The sequence below is a fragment of the Gavialis gangeticus genome, unplaced genomic scaffold (assembly GCF_001723915.1).
Source record: "Gavialis gangeticus isolate Ggan-Ray unplaced genomic scaffold, GavGan_comp1, whole genome shotgun sequence".
Taxonomy (NCBI): domain Eukaryota; kingdom Metazoa; phylum Chordata; order Crocodylia; family Gavialidae; genus Gavialis; species Gavialis gangeticus.
This window is the reverse complement of record NW_017729032.1, coordinates 134,624,578-134,633,505: the sequence shown is the minus strand read 5'-3', so window position 1 is coordinate 134,633,505 and position 8,928 is coordinate 134,624,578. Positions and strand designations below refer to the sequence as shown.

At 40.0% G+C, this 8,928-nt stretch overlaps 1 protein-coding gene and 1 long non-coding RNA gene across 2 annotated transcripts in view; both read left to right on the top strand.

Moving 5' to 3' along the window:
- Positions 1 to 8,928, top strand: part of FAM155A (family with sequence similarity 155 member A) — a 1,105,155-nt gene that overhangs the window by 922,414 nt on the left and 173,813 nt on the right. The window lies entirely within an intron of this gene.
- LOC109303230 overlaps positions 1 to 8,928 on the top strand; it is a 22,386-nt gene that overhangs the window by 8,002 nt on the left and 5,456 nt on the right. The window contains exon 2 of the long non-coding RNA XR_002099029.1: positions 3,084 to 3,141. This is a non-coding gene — a long non-coding RNA (uncharacterized LOC109303230). The remainder of the gene's footprint in view (positions 1 to 3,083; positions 3,142 to 8,928) is intronic.

Here is an 8,928-nt window from a genome sequence, read left to right as displayed (position 1 = left end):
ATCTGCTCAGGTCCCTTCCGACCCTAGAAACTATGAAACTATGAAACTTGTGCCCCTGTGGGACAGGACCACATGGGTCTAGGTTCTCATAGGCATCTAAGGATACGCTGACACCACGGGAGATGTGTGCCCTGGGCCTGTCCTGCCCTTTCACTCCCACTTGCATTTTCCAAATCTGGATATATGCCAGTGAGTCCATTCCATGGCATCTTAAGATATCATGGGTGCTTGAGAGTAGCAAGGACCACCACAAGATCAGCTGAACCAGGTTCATGGGTTTGGAATACACTAGAAAGAGTGAGGGACTGGGGTATGCTCAGGAACTCCCCAGATTTAGCATACACCCTGCATGATATAGATATATCCCGTGTTATTAAATATTATCTTATCCCATCATGCTCAGCTGCTACAAAGTTGTCAAGACACCTACATTTCTTTGTTGTTTCCATCATGACCCTAGGCAACCAGATACAGCCTACTTTGCATGCTCAGAAATGATCCAGAACCCCTGAAGTATCTGCTTCTACTTAATGCTCTGTGGTGGTCTAATTCCATCTGAAAAGTGTATGAACCCCGCATAAATGCCTGATTCCTCGGACAGAAAATAACCAAACTGAGCATCTGTGGGATTAAGAATGCTAGCTATGTATTTTATCCAACTATTTAATACAAACTGTATAAACATAATTGGAAGCAAAACCCAGAACTCTTTCCCTCTTGGGAAAATGCCAAACTTATGAGGATGATTTTAGGTTCCCCTCTGATGCTTATATTACTTTCCATCCAGTGGCCCAGTTTCAACTGTGTACCCATCAAAATGTCCACATTCTGGGGGGGAAATGGAAGATGTGGGTTCTGACCCCTTGTAGCTGAGTGAAGCCTAGTTCACAGGTCTCCTGAGTAGCAAGTACAGTAACCACTAGGTTTGGGGGGAAAAAGTCACTAGGTTCTTTTGTCTAGTCGAATCACTGTCCTGTTTCAGGCTGAATCCAAATCCGAATCGAATATGGCCTGATTTGCACACCCCTAATAACTGTCTTCCCTCTGAATGAACTGAATCCTGACACAACTGATGTACATAAAGCTGACGATTGAGTGAATAGAGGAAATGCGCATCACCTGATGAAATATGATCACATTCCTCATGCAAGATGCATATTTTTTTGCACTTGTGACGAATACTTAGAAATCTTAGCAACAGAAAAGTATTTGGGCCACGGAGTCTGAGACAGAAAAAGAAAATGATTTCCCAAGGTTACATAGGGGTTCTCAGACAAGAGCTGGAAACTGAACACTCATCTATTCAGTCCCAGTTCTCTTAACCACAAAAGTATTTTCTATCATAGGGTTCAGTATTAGTACATATTTAGCCTTTAAACTCTTGAAAGCTTTCTGGGAGCTGTGAAGCATCTACCTCACTTTTGGAAGGTGTTATTTCGGGTTACACATTTGAGTGATAAAAACACAGAAATATATGCACTACTACTTGAAAATAATCCATGTTATTATCAACCAGCTACACTTTAGGAATGTTGTGAGTGATTTACATCTTGAACAGATACGGTAAGATCCCAGACTGTTCACCTTGCAAAAATTACAGAACGGACTAGTTCAGTTCTGCTTATTTCACTGCACATTTTTCCATTGTACCAAGTTACGTAATACCTAAATGCCTTGCTTAGCAGTCACATTTTTCATTTGTTTTCATCAATAACAACTTATAAATTAAAAGTGACTCTTGTTATTCAAATTTAGCTACAATTTAAATTATTACAATGTAGAGAGAGTTTATTTTTTCTTGAAGGCTCTATTTGACTAATTGTAAACAATCATTCTGATTGCAGGGGGATGAGAAAAATAACTAATTTTACAAGCGGAGCATATTGTTTTATCTTCTTACTCTGTTGAGATTTCAGATATAATGTCTCTGTATGGTAATGTATGACTAACTGGATATGTTAGTCAGGGCACAATCAGGTTTGGCAGTTTTAATTTTTATGTCTTTGTTGCTATGAGAGAGAAAAATAGAAATAAGGATGTTTTAGACAAATATGCTCAGAGAGTCTTTAGCTTTTATTGTTCTGTATGATGATGCTTAGGAACAAAATCTGATGAAGAATGCCTGTCATATAAAAACTTGTCTAACTTTATTCAAACTATGCAGTTCATTCAGTAAAAGATGCTTATAAAAATACTTGACTCTAGGAACAAAACATTTTCTATTTCTAAATCATTTTCCCCCCTTCATAACCTGCTGTGATTTAATTTTACAGCAGTCATTCTCAACCATTTTAGACTCAAGGCACCCCTCAGAAAATACCAGTTCTTCGTCTTCATTCATTTTTGGATTATGGAAATAGAGCATTTTTTTCTGTTGCAAAGAACTCAGAAAGACCATAACAGATCAGAATGTTTCTAACACTGTGGATTTCTATTTGAAATTTCTAGGATTATTTCATGAATCATATGTTTGTATATGTAGCAGTGCACATAGTGCATTGCACCCTACAGTGCCCTTAAAAGGATCTCAGAGCGTCTCCTGGTGGTGTGGTAGCCTGTTTGAGAATCACTGATACAGGCTCACAGGATCAATATGGGACCTGAGGATGGAGAAATCAAGGAAGCCTGAGGGAAGGCAGTCACAGTATTTAAGCATGATGATTAGGGCCTAAATGGAAACTTCTGAAAGTAGAAAAATATATATGTACAGTACACTCTTTGTATCTAAAACTGGATGAATATTCAAAAAGAGACAGATTATGAGGAAGAAGGGGAAAAGAAGAAGACATCTTGAATACTTCTCAGCATTCATAGCTGTTTAGGTTCCTTAGGTAGACTATAATACATGAAGCTATGGGTAAATTGTCTCTGCTACTGGGTGTGTCTACACAAGATGCTAACTGTGCAGTAGCCTAATAACACTGTGCAGTAGTGTACCAGGAAAAAAACTGTGCTAATATGCTACTGTGTAGTAGTAGTAGGCTACTGCACAGTAAGCAATGCATCATTAAAAACCCATGCGCTGGTGCTACCATACAGTAGTGTGAGTTACTGTGCATTGACTTAGTAGTTGGTTATCTAAGTACTAAGCTTAATGTGCACTAATTACAGCACATTAATGAATTTGTAGACATGCCCAGTGTGATGAAAAGATATAACAATGTGTAATTTACTGTTAGTAAAATAGTGAACTATTCTATTGCCAGGCAGCTTGTGATTTGTCATGTTGAGGTTTTTTGTGTTGCTTGCTGAATTGGTTACTGTAATTAATAATTGTAATACTACTTAAGGCAGTTTTTGTTGAGTGCATGTGTGTGTGTGTGTGTGTGTGTATTATGTATATATGTATGTGTACACACACACACACACAGAGTGGATGGAATAAGAGGTTTTGGCATTTTTCCTTAAGCCTCTTTGAGTAGTTATCATACCAGAATACATATAAATCCATGACCTTTTTGTAGCCTGGACTATTATATATGGGTAGTAAGTAGACAACATTTTTGCAAGGTCTGAAATTCGCAGCAAAGCATGTATGTGACATGGAATTTACAGAAGAAGGTCAAAGTTTTTAAAACAAAAGGGTTTCCTTTTCCCCCCCAAATAAAACTTGGATTCTCTGATTAAAGTCTCAAACACTAAGCTCTGGGAGCTCCTTTAGGAAATAATTGGTTTTGAAACTGACTAATAGAAAGAATGGCTCTTCAGGTTGAATAATGTATACCTACACTCTTTAGTTGTGTTTTGTTATGAGGATATTTCTGTAGCCTAAGGCTCATGTTGCGTTGTATACTTCTACCCTTACAATTGCATCTGCTGTCAGCCAGAACAGAAATATTATGAAGCAATCATTGTACTCAGGAAGGGTAAAATTCAAGTCCCAAACTCAAATCCCAATTATAGTAAAGACAAGTCCTAAGGCAGAGGCTTGGAAAATGAACTTTTAATGCTAGATTGGCTATAGTTAATCAAAAGATTTGGGGCATTTTGCATTGGGGAGATCTGGGCTTGATCTTTATATCTTTAAATCTACCATGAACTTTATAGCTGAACCTTTCAAAAATTCCTGTTTGTGAAGACATCATCTGTAGAATTCTAAGTTAGTAAGTTATATTTCACCGTTTTCTTATTTGCATTTTAAATTAATCTCCAACCATTATTTTCAGTGAAATCAAGGAAATGACCAGCATTGACTTCACAGAAAGTTTTTTTCAGACTCTGTGAACAGAAGGTTATATTAGGGAACAAACCAGACATAGCATTAGTATTTGGGAAATAATTAACTTTGGTGGAAGACAAGATTCAGCTTCACCAAAGTAAGTAAATTTAGGGAAAAGTAGTTTGAGCTTCTAGCACCAGTAAGTACAAAACAGCAGGGAACTGGAAAAACAGGACTTTTCAGGCTTGGAGAGATTATGATAAAATAAAGAAATCATCAATTTCGAAAGGTTGAAACCCAGGATACATCTACACTGGTATTAAAGACTTGGCTATAGCACATGCAAGCATTCCCACACTGGTATTTATTTAGCAGAAATAATAAAAACTGTGAAGACGCACCAGCTGTTTAGGTGGTTCCAGGGATGTAGAAAGGCTTGCTGAAGCCCAGCCTACTTTACTGATATTAGCACCTGGGTCTAGCTAGATTGTAGGAGGATTTGCACATATCCTGAGTGCTTTTTCTGTTTGAGTTAGTCATCAGCAAGCTTTCAATTTGAGGATTATCTCTACCATGGCTCATGGTTTTTCAGATGACTTAAGAATCCAATCCTTGAGCCACTCATACGTCCACAGAAGTTGCAGGTCTTTCCACAGGGGACAGAAGGCTTCAGCTTAGGATTCCTCTCCTTTTCCTTCCTTTGCTTTCTCTTCTCTGCTTCGAGGGCAAGATACTTTACCTCAGAATGGACTGCCACTTGATGAAGGTTGCAGCACTATTGGAGTCGGTTGGCAGCTAGCTCCTCTCAAACCTTGATGACAGCATATCTTGAGGTAGGCCTTCAGTGTGTTCTTGTAGTATTTCCTCTGGCCACCACAAGATCTCAGGCCATTACTAAACTGGGAATATAGCACTTCTTTTCAGAGTCAAGAATCAGGCATCTATATACAGAACTGTCCCTTGGGTAGGTCAAAATGGGGTGACCGCCCTGGGCCCTACACTTTGGAGGGCCCTGTGGAGCCAGGTGGAGCAGCTGCAGACCCTCCCATGAGGCCTACCTGGAGCTGGCAGCTCATCCCTGCACCATGGAAGAAGTGTCCAGCTGCTCACCGCCCCCTGCCCGCCCCCTCCCCACCTGCTGCATGCCACCAGCTTCACATCCGCTGAAGAGCAGCTTGTCTGGGATGCATGGGATCTGCTTGGCCCTGGGCATCAAATGTCATTGCTACAGCACTGCCGTGCCTTCCTTTTGTCCCACAGCCCTGTGCAGTGTTAAAGGGGCCCCACACAGGTTGATTTGCCTGGGCCCCACACTCTCCCTAGGGTTGGCTCTGTCTGTACATAATATCTGGTCCAATAATGTTGGTGCTTGAGGATCTCTGACTCAATGCTAATAACACTGGCTTCAGCAAGGATGCTGGCATTTGTGTGGTGATCTTCCCATTAAAGGTGGAGGATTTCTGGAGGTATCATTGGTGATACCTCTCCAGGCTCTACTGTTAAGGTAACAACAGTAGGTCATCCAAGTTTCATATCTGTGGAAGAGTGTGGGAATGATGACTGCATTGTTGACTTGGATCTTGGTGTCTTTCCAGACATCACAATGAATAAAGATGCACTGAAGCAATTTCCTAAAGAAAGCACTTTTGTACAGCATCCTGTTCTTGATCTCCTCATCAATGTTCACTCTCTGAGACAGTGACTACTGAGATAAGGGAAATGCTCATCTACCTCTAGGGTCTTTTCCTCAATGGTAATTTGAGAAGGAGGGTCACATTCATGGCTCAAGGTAGACTGATAGAATACTTTAATCTTTTTGATGTTGAGCGAGAGGCCCAAAGTTGGGTAGGCTTCTCCGGAAAGATCCTGTGCAGTCTGGAGGTTTTCCTTAGAATGTGCAAAGATGGTGCAGTCATCAGCATATCTAAGGTCAAGGATTGTTGTTTTGAGTGTTTTGGTCTCTGAGTGAAAATGATCCAGACTGAAGAGCCGTCCCTCCATTTAGTATTCAGTATAAATTCTGGAAGGAAAGCAGTCCTTCACAAGAACCAGGATGACTGTCAAAAAACAGAACAGAATTGGGGCAATGACACTGATTGTAGAGTAGCCTCAGGACCTCGATGTACTTTTCGGGACATCCAAATTTGAGCAGTACTTTCCACACGACTTCATAACTGTTGGAATCAAGGGTCTTAATAAGGTCAATGAAGGCCATATACAGGTCTTCATGTTGTTCCCAACACTTTTCTTGGACCTGGCAGACAACAAAGATCATGTCAGTTGCCACATGGGATGCTCTGAAACCACACTTAGATTCTAGCAGGACTTCCTCAGCAAGAGGTAGAAGATGGTTAAGGAGGATGTGGCAGAGGATTTGCCCTACTGTGAAAAGGAGGCAAATACCTCAATATTTCCCCACACATATATCTCCTTTTTTGAAGATAGTCATGATGTTGGCATTTCTCAGGTCCCCAGAAATCTCTTTGCTGTTCCAGATTTGAAGCTAATAGTGCAAGGGGCAAAGTGGCATATCAAGTTACAGCAACTTATCAACTGCTAATACAATTGCTTGATGGTTTTAATCGCATTGTATTGCTCTGCTGTTGTTTTCCAATGCGGTTACTTTCAGTCCTCTCTCACATGAAGGAGGCTATTTCAAGTAGATTAATTAGAATACACTTATTCAAGCTATCAGTTATATTGAAGAAAATATATTTAATAGTTTATAACAAAAGTTTAAATATTAAGACCTGACTGCAAGTATAAAAAAAAATTACAAATTTAGGGGGAAGGGAGGAGAATAGTGGAAACTCCAACATTCTCTATCAAAAAACATGCTGAGAGGTTTGGTTTTTTAAAAATGTCTATTATTTATATTATTCATTGGTAAGATCTACCATAAGGAAAGGACATTGTTTTTATTTGTTATGCAGGATAAAATCATATGAAAAGAGAAAACATTACAATTCTCTTATTACTCATCATCTGTTTATAATAGGACTAGGGATCTAACCTTTCCTGAGGGCTGTGTGATTCTTACTATAAAATAATTGTATTATAACAGCTTGTGATAAGTAGCATTTGATATTGTATCACTGTCATGGAACCTGAAGATCCTTATTTAGAGATACTTGGAAAGACCATAGGAAAGGAGAGTTGGAAGGGACCTGACTACGTCATCTCTACTCAAGGCAAAATCATCCCTGACTACACAATCCCAGCCAAGTGTTTGTTCAACCTGGTCTAGCCAATTTTTGGGTATAGAGATTCCACAACCTCTCTAGGTAGCCTGTTCCAGTGTTGGATCCCTCTTATACATGGTTCTGTCAGGAGAATTATATTAGCTGAATATAGTTATAGCAGGCTGAAGTTCCTGAGTTATGGTATCCCATAACTCAGTAGAAAGCAAGCAACACCTATGAATATTTGATGGCTTTAAATCTTCTTCTATTGCTATTATCTTGTTTAAGTCCCATTGTACACCAGTCCACTTCTCCATGGGATAACAGTCATACCACTTAAGCTTTAAAGCCATCTTAACAATAACAGAAGAGAGAAAATGTGAGTCCCACTGAAGAAAAGTAAAAATGAATTCTTTGTCCTGATATTTTTAACGTCAGTATTTGCTGCAGACTATCTGGGAACATTATCATTTACCCTTTAGTTCTGTCACCAGTGTGAATACTATGAATGGCAGCATCAATATTTGTATTCTGGGGAGACAGACGAATGCCCTCCAGCATTGCAGTGGGCCTTTCTTCATAATTCTATAGCTGTGAGGAATGCCATCTGCCATGGCAGGTGAAAGGGATGCCCTCTAGCCATATATTCTTTTCCTGCTGCTCTTCTGTAGAATTTGTCTCTGAACAATTTGATTTATTTCACTTCACTGTTTGTATTCCCTGAGCACATTTTTATGTGCAAAACTCTTTTCTGTGTGACTAGGGTGTCTCACTAAGTGCCCAGCCCTGAACTATAAGTTGATAGGAGATAAAGTCACTAAATACTTTGCTTATGGGGACCTTTATTTCTTAAATAAAATTATGATGTTTCCTTGTGATTCTCATTGATTCTTTTAGAGGTCAATACAAGTTTTCCTAGGTTAGGACTCTAGCATCAAGCATTACACTTCTCTTGAAATGAATACTCCTTTTTTCTTTATCTTGGAACACCTTTATTTTTTCTTAACAGGAACAGACTTTTGAAAAATGTTTTTGAAAAATGCCTTCCTCCACAATTTATACATCCTTTGTATTATGTATGGGCATTATTCTGCAAAGGAAGTCATGTAAGTGAGCTCCTGTGCCCAGAAAGAGCTTTAGTGGAGTCAGCAGTACTTTAGCTGGGTGCAGGTGCCCATCTGCATTATTCTTTTTGTAGATTTAGGATCTATGCTTGCCCATTGGAATACTGCTGGAAGCTAAAGTAAGAAAGGTGTTTGATAGGCCTGTGTGAATAGGGAAGTATTCAATTCAGATTTGGCCGATACAGAGGACAGTGATTCAGTTTGGAGATTCGGATCACTGTCCTGAATCGATTCAGCCAATCGGCTTTGGAAGATTTGGTGTCCAGTTGGAGAGATTTGGTGACTGGGATTGGCTGGAGAGAGGCAGGCACAGCCAGGTGGCTCATCTAGCTGCACCTGCCTCTCCCCGAGTGGGGGGAGCTGCAGGAAAAGCCCCCATGGCTGTCCTGCCTGGCCTCATCCCCTGCCCGGCCCCAGCCTAGTTCTGGCACTTAAAAAAAAAAAAAAAGGCCCCACACTCACC